Below are 15,911 nucleotides of genomic sequence, written 5' to 3' on the forward strand. Positions count from 1 at the left end.
GCTGCATGATTCTCTTTGCTCAGCTTCAGCCGAGTCCTTAACTACTAAGGAGACCAACAAGATTCCTATCTGAAACACATTTTCCAAATAAATTATCCTTTTTTCCCCCCATATCTGAAGCCCGCCCTACACTCAGTCTTCGCTCTAGAGAAGGATCTTCCTCGTTTCCTTTCCAGAGTCTGCGAAGCCGGGACCTCTCTCCCCTATTGGTGCTTGGGAAACATGCCTGGCAGCGTCCACACCAAAACAAAGACAGTTCCAGTCCCGAAGGCGAACATGGAACCGAGTTGGCTCCGAGAGGGACGCGGTCGCCACGCGCTTCAAAACAAAGAGACGCCCTGAGATCAAAACCACGTTCCCCGAGTCCTACAACGAGAGGAGGGAGTCTTAGCGTGTTCCTAATTTAGATTCCTCTTCTTGACTGTAAACACCCCTTTCTCCAGCAGTGACACTCCAGAATGCCGTGCTTTCCTTGAGCATGGAAGCCCTCTTTTTTTCCTTTGCAATTTCAGATCTCGCCATTTGGACAACGCATTAAAAAGTGAAGTGTATATGCTTCTATATAAGAGCTGATGGGAGCGGGCCTTCTATTTTACAAGTGTTTCTTGAAGAGGCTTTTGGTCCCAGTTTGGAAAACCAAAGCATCATGAAACGTATTTCTTTGGGAAATTGCAGTTTGGAATAGTAGTCTTCCTTTTTAAATACATCTAAAAATATATATTTTATTGAGTTTTTACAGAGAGGAAGAGAGAGGGATAGAAAGCCAGAAATATCAATGAGAGAGAAACATCGATCAGCTGCCTCCTGCACACCCCCTACTGGGGATGTGCCCCCAACCAAGATACATGCCCTTGACCGGAATCAAACCCGGGACCCTTCAGTCCGCAGGCCGGCGGGCTTACTCCTTTCTCTAAGGCTTCTTCACTCCATGCCTTTGGCAAGGACATTCTCCTCCCCTCGTTTGCTCGCCTAGAACACGGGTATAAGGGCCTGGCTACCCCACAGTCCTGCCTCACAGAGGCCTTCCGAACAAGGCGTCTGATTAATACATCATTTCCCACTCAATTGTTTTGTTTTGATTTGTTCCCAGCCTGCCTCCATCCAGACCTCCATTGCTCCAATGATAAAATGAACGAAGCTGGAATTCCTGACAGATGCTGCCCCATAAAATCGCGTGGGCTCCAGCCAAACGCATGGCAAACTTGTAGGCTGTTTGTGAGCGTTAAAGAGATGAGCATCTATGGCAGCATCACACGTGTGGTCCGCAGGCCAGACTCACAGGGGCACACACTCTCTCTCTTTTGTTCAAATTGTGATCTAGTGATCATTTTCAGCATCACCTGTGGACTATTTTATTTTATTTTATTTTTTACAGCGAGGAAGGGAGAAGGATAGAGAGTTAGAAACATCGATCGTCTGCCTCCTGCACACCCCCCACTGGGGATGTGCCCACAACCAAGGTACAGCCCTTGACCGGAATGGAACCTGGGACCCTTCAGTCCGCAGGCTGACGCTCTATCCACTGAGCCATACCGGTGAGGGCTGTGAACGTATTTAAAATGCTGATTTCAAGACTCACCTATAGAGCCTAAAACCAGAAGCCAGCGGGCAGGGATCCTGCATGTTTAAAGCTCCTGGTGGGGGTTGGTGTATCTCATTCGAGGGTCCTAGACTAGATTACAGTCCTCCGCTGAAATACCCAGGTGACATGATTTGAATGGGATGATAGGCAACTGATGATCGGGCAATGGATGATTAGGGTGATGTTGCCCAGACCATAAAAAATAACAACCAATGAACACACAAGGAAAACAAACAGGCTCTGACCAGTTTGGCTCAGTGGATAGAGTGATGTCCTGTTCGATTCCGGTCAAGGGCATGTACCTTGGTTGTGGGTACATCCCCAGTAGGGGGTGTGCAGGAGGCAGCTCATGGATGTTTCTCTCTCATCGATGTTTCTAACTCTCTATCCCTCTCCTTTCCTCTCTGCACAAAATCAATTATATAAATAAATAAATAAATAAATAAATAAATAAATAAATATATTCAATATATATATGAAGAAAAACAAACAGAAACTCCCAGGCACAGACAATAGGATGGTGGTCAGCCGAGGGGAGGCGGACAGAAGGGCAGTCAAAGGTCAAAGGGGTGACTTGGGGCGACACACGCACCGCGCATCATACAAGCGCAGACATGATGGATCATACCGGCGCAGGCTTGAAACCTACGTTTGCCAACCTATGTCATTCACCAGCGTCCCCTCCGTAAATTGAATTTGGAAAGCATCTGCGGCGCACGAGCCCTTTCTCAGAACCGTTTTCCCACGTGAGCCCTAAAAATAAGTGTGTAAGGAGTCGTCCTATGTCCAATGCAGAAGGCACTTTGCAAACCACGAAGCGGACACCCAGAACAGAGACCGCGCACCGTTAGCAGAGGAATGCCTGCGCTGACTTACCCCGGCCACGGAGACACGCCGTGAGCAGGCTGGAGGGGGCTCATGGCGCGAGCAGCATGGCACCCGCGCGCAGGATACCGCCCCGTGGCACAGCTCAACCTTCTCGGGACCAGGGTGGTGCCTTGCTCACTACCAGTGACCACCTGCCAAGAACTGGGGAGCTATTAATACTCGTGGAGCGTTCTGGACTGGAAACCGATCGCCAGCAGGCGTCCAAGTCCACCTCTGTGGCAGGCAGTTAATCTAATTTGACTTTCTCCGGAGCACTGCCGGACAGAAACGGCCCTGGCTGGGGTGGCTCAGTGGGTAGAGCGTCGGCCTCCGGACCGAAGGGTCCCCGGTTCCATTCCGGTCCAAGGGCACAGGCCCGGGGTGCGGGCTCGATCCCCAATAGGGGGCGCGCAGGAAGCAGCCGATCCATGATTCTCTCTCATCGTGGATGGTTGTCTCTCGCTCCCTCTTCTTTCCTCTCTGAAGTCAATAAAAATATATCTAAAAAGTAAATAAATCAAAACAAAGACAGAAATGGATCCCGACCCCTCCGTGAAGCACAGAAACGTCTCTGGTCTCCTCCGTGGCTGACCTAACGCCTCGTGCTCCCTCTGAACCGACCGCTTCCTTTATTCAGGGAATTCTCCAAGCACAGCCAGCTGCCCGGGACTCTGCTTAGGAGCAGAGTTGGTCCCGTGCCTGAGGGCCGGTGTGTAAGCAAGAAGGTGGTCCTGGGAAGAAGGACAAACACATGAACTGTGTGGCTCAGTGGGTTGAGTGCTGTCCCAGGCACCAAGAGGCCTCTGGTTCCATTCCCAGTCAGGGCACATGGGATGGCATTGACACGCTGCCTCCTGCACGGCCCCCGCTGAGGACTGGACCCACCACCAGAGCAGGTGCCCTGACGGAATCGAACTAGCGACCTCTTGGTTCCTGAGAGAGAGAGAAAGAGAAACATCTATGATGAGAGAGACTCATGGACAGGCTGCCTCCTGCACACCCCCCACTGGGGATGTGCCCACAACCAAGGTACATGCCCTTGACCGGAATTGAACCCGGGACCTCTCAGTCCGCAGGCCGGCGCTCCTTCCACTGAGCCACGCCGGTTTCGGCCGTTTAGGATGCTTTCGATAGAAAATAAATGGCTCTGAAGCCTGCCGTGTGCTAACGCCCATACCGTATTTTTCGGACCATAAGACGCACTTTTTTCCCCCCAGAAGTGGGGGGGGAAAAGCCCCTGCGTCTTATGGTCCAAATATAGCCTACACATATACTTTAAAAAAAAAGTTTTTTTACTTGCCCTGCTCTGTGTGGTCTCTGTGTGCTTGCCCGGCTCTAAAATGGTTCTAAATGCTGCTGTTTACTTTACAGGGTTGATTACATGTGTTTATGACTGTGATGTTGGGTTTTAATGCACATAAAATATTTTAGGACACTATTTGTTTCAGAATCTTTTTTTCTTCATTTCCCTTCTCTAAAAACTGGTGCGTCTTATGGTCCGGAGCGTCTTATGGTCCGAAAAATACGGTAGTTAGAATGTCTGAGAAGTGTTCTCGGGCTGTGGTTCTGCCATTGGCCATAAAGTTTCACAGTCCTGTTCTGAGGCTGTGATCGGAGTCTCTCTGCAGGCTAACGGGGGAGTTGTTTTAGAGGCCAAGGCCACGGCGAAGAGAAACTCCTCTCAGGCTTGGGAACCGAACAGACATGGAGCCAGAGACTCCGGGTGTGAGGTAGGCAGGTTTGATTTGAGGCTCCTTCTAAAATTACATTTCTCCTGGAGGGTGAATGAAAGTATCCTTCTTAATGCATCTCATTATCTCGAGAGTAAAACACAATTAGGACTATAACACACAGTGCATTCTTTAAAAAAAAAAAAAAAAAAAAAAAAAAAAAAAAAATATATATATATATATATATATATATATATATATATATATATATTTCTAACTCTCTGTCCCTCTCAATTCCTCTCTGTGTAAAATCAATAAAATATATTTAAAAAAATTTTTTAAATATATTTTATTGATTTTTTTACAGAGAGGAAGGGAGAGGAAGAGAGAGAGTTAGAAACATCGATGAGAGAGCAACATCGATCAGCTGCCTCCTGCACACCACCTACTGGGGATGTGCCCGCAACCAAGGTCCATGCCCTTGACCGGAATCGAACCCGGGACCCTTCAGTCCGTAGGCCGACGCTCTATCCACTGAGCCACATCGGTCAGGGATAGACTTTTTTTTTTTTTTTTTTTTTTATGTCTCCAATGGCTGGCACATTGGACACATTTCCCAGTGTCTGTTGATTATATAGAAGTCACATTGCTGACAACACAAAGCGAAAGTTCTAAGCTGATGGCCAATCTGTCAGCGTTATCTGTGACGCTGTTGTATTTACACAATTACAGCCGGCCGGCGTGGCTCCTCAGCCTATGGGTCATGGTTCCATGCCTGGCCAAGGTACATGCCCGGTTTTGGGCTCGATTCCTAGTGTGAGCATGCAATGATTCTCTCTCATCATTGATGCCTCTCTCTCTCTCTCTCTTTTTCCTCTTTGAAATAAATAAAAATATACTTAATATTTTTATTCTATAAGTATATAAGTATAAAAATATACTTAACAAAAAAACAATTACAAATTTCAAACTCACTAAGTCTGTGGTCAGCAAACTGCGGCTCTCGAGCCACATGCAGCTCTTTGGCCCCCTGAGTGTGGCTCTTCCACAGAACACCACGGCCTGGGCGAGTCTGTGTGGAAGACGTGGCGTTAGAAGACGTTTATGTTTAAAAAGTGTGGCTCTCCAGAGACATGTCCATCGTTGCGCTGTTGCTATCTGGCTCTGTGGACTCATGAGTGTGCCGACCAGTGCACTTCGTTATTCTATTTTTACACTCCACCCACCAAGACAGGTCAAACGCACCTGCCCCAGGCCAGCTCCTGAGGGTTTACGCAGATGGAAGAAAAAAAAATCTCCCCTCCAGTGAGGTTATGGAGTCTCTGTAACGAACCACAGTCTATATACCCAGAAGCCGCCCTCATAAATACTTCTGGGTTTATTGGATCGTTCTGGCTGTCGCTGGGAACAGAAAATCAGTTAAACACCATCGCAGTTAATACCGACTCAGCGGCTCCAAACCTCAGCTGGCTAGGGTGAGAATCATATGGAGGCAATCTGAGTTTTACGGCCGCCGGGAAAGCAGCAGGCAGACCTCCGCACGCAGGGGGATCGCGCATCCATCTTCACGGCGCCGATCGGCAATCGGGAAAGTGCCCTTTCTCATCGTCACGAGGGGGGTTCTGGTCACCCCACGATCGCCCTGGTGTGTGGGGGGTGGGAAGACGCCAGGGCCTTTTCTGCTTTTGATCTTTTCTTTTTCTTTTTAAAAAAATACATTTTATTGATTTTTTTTTTTTTTTTTTTTTTTTTTTTTTTTTTTTTACAGAGAGGAAGGGAGAGGGAGAGAGAGTTAGAAACATCGATGAGAGAGAGACATCCATCAGCTGCCTCCTGCACACCTCCTACTGGGGATGTGCCCGCAACCAAGGTCCATGCCCTCGACCGGAATCGAACCTGGGATCTTTCAGTCCGCAGGCTGACGCTCTATCCACTGAGCCAAACCGGTTCGGCTCTTTTTCTTTAACAAAAAAAAAACAACATTTTATTGATTTTTTTTACAGAGAGGAAGAGAGAGGGAGAGAGAGTTAGAAACATCGATGAGAGAGAAACATCCATCAGCTGCTGCTTCCTACACACCTCCTACTGGGGATGTCCCTGCAACCAAGGTCCATGCCTTTGACCGGAATCGAACCTGGGACCCTTCAGTCCGCAGGCCGACGCTCAGTCTATCCACTGAGCCACACCGGTCAGGGCTCTGCCTGTGATCTTGGCTTGTCTCCGAGGTGGTGGGATGCTGCGTGCTACCTGACCATCTGGGGAAGCGTACAATCGCGCTACAAGGAACATTTCCTCCTCGCCCGAGAATAGCGGTTCATGGCAAAGCCCCCTGACAGAAGGAGAACATCCTTCCGAAGACCGAAAGCATGTTTGCAGCGGAGGGCTCTCTGCCCCCCTCTGCACAGCCGCGCCCGAGGCCTCCTCAGACGCCGGGCGTGGGCAATGCCGCCTCACCGGCCCCGAGGAGAGGCCAGGCGTCCCTCCACGTCCGGCGGGAAGAACGTCTTGTGCGGAGTCCGCTGTTTTATCTGCCGCTGCTCGGCTCGGCTGCTCGAGGTCGACGGCTCGTCCGCGCCCCCGGAGCAGGAGGCGGAGGCTAATGGGAGAGGCGTGGGACCTGGCTTCTCTGCTGGGGTCGCCCCGTGGGGTCTCCGGGCGGCCCCCGGCTGCTCCGGCTCCTGGAGCCAGCCGTCTGCTCGCCGCTGCAAGGGCCAGTACCTCCCCCACGACGACAGTCCGTCTGGGCTGACCCTCCTTGCGGTATGGGAGCTCTGGGGGTAGGAACTGCTGCACCTCATTCATTCATTCCTCCATTCATTCATTCATTCATTCATTCATTCCTCCCTCCATTCATTCCTCCATTCATTCATTCATTCCTCCCTTCATTCCTCCCTTCATTCATTCATTCATTCCTCCCTTCATTCATTCATTCTTCCATTCATTCATTCATTCCTCCATTCATTCATTCATTCCTCCATTTATTCATTCATTCCTCCCTTCATTCATTCATTCCTTGCTTCATTCATTCCTCCCTTCATTCATTCATTTCTCCCTTCATTCATTCCTCCCTTCATTCATTCATTTCTCCCTTCATTCATTCCTCCCTTCATTCATTCCTCCCTTCATTCATTCATTCCTCCATTCATTCATTCTTCCATTCATTCATTCCTCCCTTCATTCATTCCTCCATTCATTCATTCTTCCATTCATTCATTCCTCCATTCATTCATTCCTCCCTTCATTCATTCCTCCCTCCATTCATTCATTCCTCCATTCATTCAATCCTCCATTCATTCATTCATTCATTCATTCGTTCCTCCATTCATTCGATCAATAGAGAGTGCATGAAGGAAGTCTCACCTACTATTGACTAGGGAGTCTGTCTCAGGTGGGTGTCTGGTGGTTTGCACCCCTGGTTCCAGAAATGAAAGGAGCGTGTAGGCAGAGGAGCACTGGGCAGCAGGACCTGCCTAACGAACAGCAGGAGGGCCGGCTGGTGTGGTTCAGTGGTTGAGCGTCGGACCTATGAACCAAGAAGTCGCTGGTTCGATTCCCGGTCAGGGCACATGCCTGGATGGCGGGCTTGATCCCCAGAGTGGGGCATGCAGGAGGCAGCCGGTCCCTGACTCTTTTGATCACATACTAAAAATGAGATCGAGAAGCAGGGAGGATCGCCTCCATGGTTCCGAAGTAGGGTCCGTGCGAACCGTAGGCTGAGACATCTGTGTAGAGGGTAATGTGAAAGGGAAATAGCTGATTTCTTTAAAAAAAATTTTTTTTTTGATTTTTTACAGAGAGGAAGGGAGAGGGAGGAAGAATCAGAAACACTGATGAGAGAGAATCATCGACCAGCTGCCTCCTGCACACCCCCTACTGGGGATGTGCCCGCAACCAAGGTCCATGCCCTTGATCGGAATGGAACCCGGGACCCTTCAGTTCACAGGCCAACGCTCTATCCACTGAGCCACACCGGTTTCAGCTAGAGAGATGCCATTTTCCCCATCTACATGGACAGATCCCCCCGAATTCTCAGGGTCTTCCCCGAGGCAAGAAGAGAACAAACTCCCGTTCTAGAGACTTTTTAAACATCTGCCCTTGGCAACCACACAGTCGCCATCCTCAACCTTTTTCATGATCTCATGTCACACGTAAACCGGCTGCTCAAATTCTGCGGCACACCCAAAAATAGGTAGTTTCGCCGATCTAAAAGGAAAAAATAGGCGTGATTTTGATTCTTTCCTACCAGATGTGATGGCTGTGTTGGCTACTGCCCTTCTTTAACCTGATAGGGGCCAGTGCCTCCGGCTACCAGGTGTACCGGTTAATCATGTGGATTTTCCCCAATAGACGGAGTTACACATATGTTGACATATATGTGATTTGATATGTATGCGGTTTTGATGTATTGACAGCAAGCTCTGCAGGGAGTGGGGTGTGGACTGGCTGAGCGGTTTGGAGATGGCAGGCTCCCCCTGGTTTGCATACTGCCCTCTCCTGGCCTGGACGGACAGGAGCGTTCAGAGCTCATCAGATGCACGTAGGTCCGCCCTACCTCTGCGTGAGATACGTGTGTGCGTGGGAATTTGTTTAAAATATTCAGAAAACTGCCGAAACCGGTGTGGCTCAGCGGCTAGAGCGTCGGTCTGCGGACTGAAAGGTCCCGGGTTCGATTCTGGTCAAGGGCATGGACCTTGGTTTCGGGCACATCCCCAGGAGGAGGTGTGTAGGAGGCAGCTGATGGATGTTTCTAACTCTTTATCCCTCTTCCTTCCTCTCTGTAAAAAAAAAAAATCAATAAAACATACATATATATTTAAAAAGAACCCTGTGGTAGAAAGAGAAACAGCGAAGCGCACAGAAGTAGAAGGCACCAGAGGCCTAACTCATAACCGCACACGTTCCCTCTTCAAAACGGGCTGCCTCATTTCTTGCTTCTTATTGTGACTTGTCTCAAGCCCCATAGGCCACACATTTACCCATTGGGAACATTTTTATTTCCCCCCTCCCCCGCGTTTCCCCTAAATTCTTAAAGGGTCCCTGACACTGAGAAAATGCTTGCCACCCTGCCTGCCGGCTGCAGCCACACCCGAGTACAAACCCTGCTGGTCCAATGGGTGTGTGTGCCCGGGCCCCTGCGGGCTCGTCCTTGACCCTGGCCGGCCAGCCCTCTCCATATCAGCGGGAACCTGGCGGCCGGACGCAGAGTCTGATTCCACTCCTGTGCTTTCTAAGAGGGAGAGGCGGTTCCTCTAAACTTTTCAAAGAGATGGAAAGGCCCGTACCTCGTTCAGACGGCACCGAGCCTGTCGCCGGGAGGGTGTCTCGCGCGCGGGCCGGCCGGATGGAGAAGGGGGCTGTTTGATTCCCTCGCTCCGTGAAACAGGATCGCGAGAAACCAGGGGTAACCAACGCACTGTTTGCATTTATCTTGAACACTCCACCCGTGTCTCTCCGGCCATACACAGCCTATATTTCAGCCCCTCGTTCACTCGTTTGCCACCAACATGCCCAATATTCTTAAGAGTTCGGAGGGTAAGCCCTGGCTGGTGTGGCGCAGTGGATAGAGCATCGGCCTGCTGACTGAAGGGTCCCGGGTTCGATTCCCCCGGTCAGGGCACAGGCCCTGGTTGTGGGCTCGATCTCCCACAGGAGGCAGCCGACCCATGATTCTCTCTCATCATGGATGTTTCTCTCTCTCCCCCTTCCTCTCTGAAATCAATTAAAATACGTTGTTGTTGGTTTTTTGTTTGTTTTTTTTTTTTTTTAAAAGTTTGAATAGTAAGAGGGAAATGAGTCTCCATTGATTGCGGACATGATATTGATAGGAAGTTGACAAATACAGCACAACAAAGCTACCGCTTTTAACTCCAGATTCAGTTTAGTTGGGTCCATTAATGTGCATCTATTTGAAGAGGTAAATTCTTTTATGGGTCACACTGGCATGGCCCAGGGTGACCCTGAGAGGGAGCGGTGAAGGATGGAGAAAAGACAGACAAGAGGATGAAAGCTGGGTCTCGGTGGGACACCGCTCCCTGAGAGAGCGCCAGGGCCCCCCAAGCCGCGTCTTTATTTCACAGCCAGATTCCCATGAGGCGAAGGAAGGGCTGGTCAAGAAATTGACAGCATTCTCATGGGCTTCCGTCCTACTCAACTGCATGCACCTGAACCCTATCCAGCCCACGTCACTCAGGCACGTGGGGCCACGTGCTCGGACCACAGATTCAAGCTGGCAACTACAGCTGCTGGCTATCCCCGTGCTGGGAGGCCCTGCCCTCCTCGTGGGGGCCTGCACGTGGCCATGAGAGGAGGGTGCCCTCTCCTCAGTCGGAGGCTGGGGCCTGTCCCAACGCGGTAGCCACGCCCCACACCTTGACAGCCACGTTCCTTGCGAGGTACAAGGAGAAAAATACTACTCATCTGGAACACCAACACGCCCGCCCCCCCCCCCCACCCATGACATGTTCTCGCCACACCCATCCTCGGACGAGCTTTTGGACGCGCCTTGTGGACGCATTCAGATCCGGGGGTGGGCAGACACACCAGCAGTTTTCGTGACTCCACCGTATAGCGACGCGGGCATTTCCCTTCATGACGGAAGAACGTGTCCGTCGGATGAGACATGGGGCGACGTGAACCCTCCACGGGGACAGGCGGAGCCAGTGCCTGCCTTACAGGGTTCCTCTGCTTCTGGGGGGACCCACGTGTCTCGGGCTGGGGGTGCCCCGTATACACCAGGCGGCACTGGGCGTGGGACTGCCTGTGAGCGACCAGGGGGCAGCTGGGAGGTGATCTGAGCGGAATCCACGGACAGACAGGAGGGCTCCTCAGACTTAACATCGCACAGCCCCGCGGCCGGCAAACCGCGGCTCGAGAGCCACAGGCTGCTCCCGGGCCCCCGGCGGGCGGCTCTTCCACAAAACACCACGGCCTGGGCAGGGGTGAGACGTTTACTTTTAAACATCGTGGCTCTCCAGAGACATGTCCATCGTGGTGCTGTGGACATCTGGCTCTGTGGACGGATGAGTTTGCTGACCCCTGGCACAGCCCCCCCCCCGCTCCTGCACCGGCTGCAGGCTCCTGTGCTCTTACTGAACGACACAGTCCCAACCCGAGTGTGCTCCTCGCTGCAGGAACCTCTCCCCTAGACATCAGAGCGGTGCCCGCCCCCCTGGTCTCTGGGGATGGCCCCCAGCGAGATGCACCCTGCAGCTGAGCTTCCTGTCCGGCGCCCTCCGGCTTCCCCCCAGCGAGACCCTGAGCGGAACCTCACGTCGCCCGCAGGAACCACGTTATGCAACCGTCGTCAACCTTCAAACCCCGACGTGGCAGAACCTCGGGGAAAATGGATTATTTCTTTTTCCCCAAATAAAACTCAGTCTCTCAAAATAAAGAGGGAGAAAGGGAAAGAAGGAAACGGCCAGACATCTACCACTTTAAGGAGATTATATAGAAGAAATCAACCCCCAAGTGGACATTTCCTCGCAGGTATCTCGCATGAGGGCCGCGCTCCCCTCCATGGCGTTGGGGCGGAGGCACAGGCGAGGTCCTGGCCCCCAGAGGGACCCCCACATTCCCAACGCAGAAGGCACAACGGCACCCGGAACCCGGGTTCCCAGCCCCGAGTCCCCGACACTGAATGTCTTACAGAACCTCAGAGGGAGGGCAGGAGAGGGTGGGGGCGAGGGGGAGAGATCAACCAAAGGACTTGTGTGCGTGCCTATGGGCCTGGCCAGGGGCCACGGACAACAGGGGGTGGGGGCGGGCGTGGGGAGGGGTTTGAGGATGCGGACACACATGTGATACCTTCATCAATAAAGAAACTGAAAACTAAATAAATAAAAGTTGTGGAATAAACAACAACGAAAGAATTAAAATTAGCACACACCAAAAAAAAACAAACACACAAAACAAAACACACCACAAAACCTTAAATATTGTTATGGCATCTAAAATATTTCCTCCCTCCTCTTTGGAACATCCAGCTTCGAAACTCGCATAATAAAACTGTACCTCCCATTACAGTAAAAAATAAATAAAAAATCTCCCTGCCACCTCTCCCTGCCCGCTTCCGCCCTGGATCGGCCATGCTGTGACAGCTCACCCTGTCACTCCTGAGGATCTCACCCCTGCCCGGGTCCCCCCTGGCTCACAGGCCTATGGCGGGACATCCATTCACCTGGCAGGTATTGGGTGTGTGTGTGTGTGTGTGTGTGTGTGTGTGTGTGCGCGCGCGCAAAGCCGCTTCCTCCCAGCCAGGTGGGGTTTGACTTGCTCTAGGTCACAGCTACCTAGAGCAAGAGGTGTGCATGGCCAGCCAGCCTGACAGCGTGGAGGGAGAGAGAGCGCAAACGCATGCATGGTCCAGTTTCAAGGTCCTTGCTTCCCACCCACTGCTTATTCAAGGAGGGAATGCGCCCCGTGGCCCCCCCAAAACGCAAGCCCTAACACTAACCCTAACCCTAACCCTAACCCTAACCCTAACCCTAACCCGGCCACGCACGCCCGGGACCTGTCAGTGTCTCCGGCGCCTCGCCCGGCCGGGCCCGCCTGCAGGGAGCTCCTACCTGCAGCCGGAGGTGTCGAGCCTCCTCCTCAGGGGCTGGCGCTGGCTCTCCCTGCGCCTCGGGGTCTCGGGGGCTCCTGTCCGCCGCTGGGTGGGTGGTGGCGGGGGTCCCGGCTGGAGCAGCGCAGGGGCGCCCGGTCTGCAGCGCCCGCAGCGGGATCCGATCTGACCCGAGGCTCCAGGCTCAGAGCTGCAGACTCGGCTCTGACTCCGGTCTCGGCGGCGCTGCCAGGGATATTCTCCCGGCCCCGGGGTTCCCATTGGCTCCCGACGCCAAACAGATCACACCAGCCTCCCCTCTCCCCTCCCGCCCCTGCTGGCCCCCCCTCCTCCCCGCCTCCCGCAGCGCAGGGAACCCACAAACATCGCAGCCACACACGCTGCAGCGTTTCCTCCCGCCTCATCCCTGCAGCCTGTGGACTGGCAGCCTCCCGGGCAGGCGGCAATCTTTTTTATTTTTTTATTTTATTTTTTTTAAAAAGCAGACTTGCCATCCAAAGCTTCTTGTTTATGTGGAGACCTTCTCCATCCCCCCTCCCTCCTCCTCAACCCGCAAAACCACCCCTTCGCCCCTCAGATCTGCCTTCTTTGGTGGATGGGTTTGCAATGGGAGGAATGTCCTAAGCCTGGGAGGTATGTCTCCTTCCTCTCTCTCTCTCTCTCTCTCTCTCTCTCTCTCTCTCTCTCTCTCTCTCTCTCTCTCTCTCTCTCTCCCCTATTATTTGGAATAACTAAGGCCAGTACAATTAGGAGCACCTGAGCCTTACACCCGATGTGAGAGCTCTAGGCATGAAATTGTGAATGAATTCTGTGGAAAAACAACAACACACATTGTCCGAGGCTGGTGTCTGCTCCCAAGAGCGCTTTGGCCATCATCCTTCTCCTCCTCCTCCTCCTCCTCCTCATCATCATCATCCCTGTATTTGTGTATAGCAGGCAGAGGTCCCTAATGCAAATCAGACTCTTCCCCATCCGGCAAGGGCGCCAGACCAGGGGTCGGCAAACTCATGAGCCACCAGAGCCAAATGTCAACAGGACAGCTGTTGACATTTCTTTGGAGAGCCACGTTTTTGAAACTGAAACTATCTAGGTAGGCACCTGGTTATGGGCTTAATGAGGGTGCTCCTAAGCTGGCCTTTGCTAAACATTCAAAGGGCCCCAGAGCCGAGGTTTGCCGACCACTGGTATATGCAAACTCAAATAATATACTGTATATGGTAAATCCATTTTAAAATGTGATCAGTATATAGGAATAGAGATAAAACTCTGGCCCCTCAGCAGAGGAAAAAGTCCAAGAAAAAAAAAATCTTTGATCATGCAAACTTGGCCGGGGAAATTAGGAATAAAATAATATTTCACTGAGTGTGTGATTGAATAGATTCGTTTTAGCCTTTCTCGCCGGTGCCTCTGGGAATTCGAAAGACAATCATTCTTGACCAGAAGCCTTTACCTCGGAAATCATTCTATTTTGATTTGACTTGAAAATAGCATGTTCCCCCCCCCTCTCCCCCAGCATTATCCCTTTTGTATATTATTTGGCATCTGATATTCTGGGTCCATCCTGTTGCAAAAATCACAGGATCAAAAACAATTCGTTTTTTATTTATTTATTTTTTTAATGTCTTATTATCGCCAGACACGCGACCTGCCTGCTTCTCCTCCTTGGGCGCATTCCAGGAATTCTGCCGGGGAAACGTACTTTCAAAATGGGCTGACCTGAAATTGGACAAAAAGAAATACAAACCGATGCCACCTCTGGCTGGCGGTGTCTGCCATCACCATCCCACCTCAGAGGGCATGTCCTGATGATTTGAGCGATTCCCACCGACTCCCGCTCTTTAGGTTGGCAGTTACGGTAAAAACACAGCCCGGCCATACACCCTGGACTGTGTAGAGGGCATTGTCCTCTTAGAAAGGAGGGAGACGAGATTCCAGATGGATAACGGGACTCGCCTTGGGTGATGAAGGCAGATAGCAGACAGCAGACGCAGCCTTTTCCTGCTTATCTTTTGGAGATTATCTCTCCACACCAGCTAGTCAACCGCCAAAAATGCGGTGCTAACAGAGCAGGTTCTGACTTAGAGAGCTGACAGGTCATCACATCGCCTGAGCGGGCCTGGGAAACACTCATGTGACTCAGGATGCCAGGACAAGATTCCGGAAGGTTCTGATCAGGTGCCGATAATAGGTGCTTTCTTAGAATTGTCTTTCTAGAAAAAAAAAAGGGGGGGGGAGGGGGGACTGCTGAAACTGGTTTGGCTCAGAGGATGGAGCGTCAGCCTGCGGACTGAAGGGTCCCGGGTTCGATTCCGGTCAAGGGCATGTACCTTGGTGGTGGGCACATAACCAGTGGGGGGGGTGCAGGAGGCAGCTGATCAATGTTTCTCTCCCATCGATGATTCTAACTCTCTATATCTCTCCCTTCCTCTCTAAAACATCAATCAAATATATTTTTTTAAAAAAAGGACTGGTGAAAACAAGCAGAGGGTTCTAGTTTCTGCTTGTTATTGTGGGGGGGCTCCTTCTAGCTCTTGGTTTCACGGGAGAGACCGTGTAAATAAAACCCTGAGTATCTTCAAGCCACCGGTACATGTTACACTGCCTATCAGGCCGTGGTCGGCAAACTCATTCGTCCGCAGAGCCAAATATCAACAGCACAACGATTGGCATTTCTCTGGAGAGCCACATGTTTTAAATGTAAATCATACAGGTAGGTACGTTGCTATGAACTTAATTTGGAGACTCCTAAGCTGGCCTTTGCTAAACACTCAAGGGGCCAAGAGCCGCATGTGGCTCGCGAGCCGCGGTTTGCCGACCGCTTCCTACAAGGCAACGATTCAAGCCCTCTTTCCTTCAATGAATGAAAAACAAAAATGGATGAGCAAGGAGTTAACCCTGATAGCCAGCGGGTCGGGTGACTAAGGAACATGCTGGTGGAGGGAAGGTCACAGGGGTGGAGTGGGGGGGGGGGGGGGAAGAAGGAGGTCCCACCCTCCAATTGCAGGTCCAGAAGGTCATCGGGGTGGGAAGCCCAGGCGCCCCGCGGAGGGCAATTGTAGGGTGGGACCTCGCCCCCAGGGTGTCTGTCCCTCCCCGGGCAGGTCGCTGGTCATGCGGTTTGGACCCCTGACCTTTCCTCCCGAGAGATAACATCCAGGCCTGGGTTGTGTGTCAGCTCCAGGCCTAGGGAAGCCAGGGCACCGGCCACGCTGACGTCAGGGCCAGCTGC

At 51.8% G+C, this 15,911-nt stretch overlaps 1 protein-coding gene across 1 annotated transcript in view; it reads right to left on the minus strand.

The window, feature by feature from the left end:
* Nucleotides 1-12,926, minus strand: part of GREM2 (gremlin 2, DAN family BMP antagonist) — a 34,755-nt gene extending 21,829 nt beyond the window's left edge. Inside the window, exon 1 of the mRNA XM_045576027.1 lies at nt 12,684-12,926. The gene's annotated coding sequence lies outside the window, so the exon portion shown is untranslated. The remainder of the gene's footprint in view (nt 1-12,683) is intronic.
* Nucleotides 12,927-15,911: the final 2,985 nt, after the last annotated feature.

This window comes from Pipistrellus kuhlii, unplaced genomic scaffold, assembly GCF_014108245.1.
Source record: "Pipistrellus kuhlii isolate mPipKuh1 unplaced genomic scaffold, mPipKuh1.p scaffold_m20_p_72, whole genome shotgun sequence".
Taxonomy (NCBI): domain Eukaryota; kingdom Metazoa; phylum Chordata; class Mammalia; order Chiroptera; family Vespertilionidae; genus Pipistrellus; species Pipistrellus kuhlii.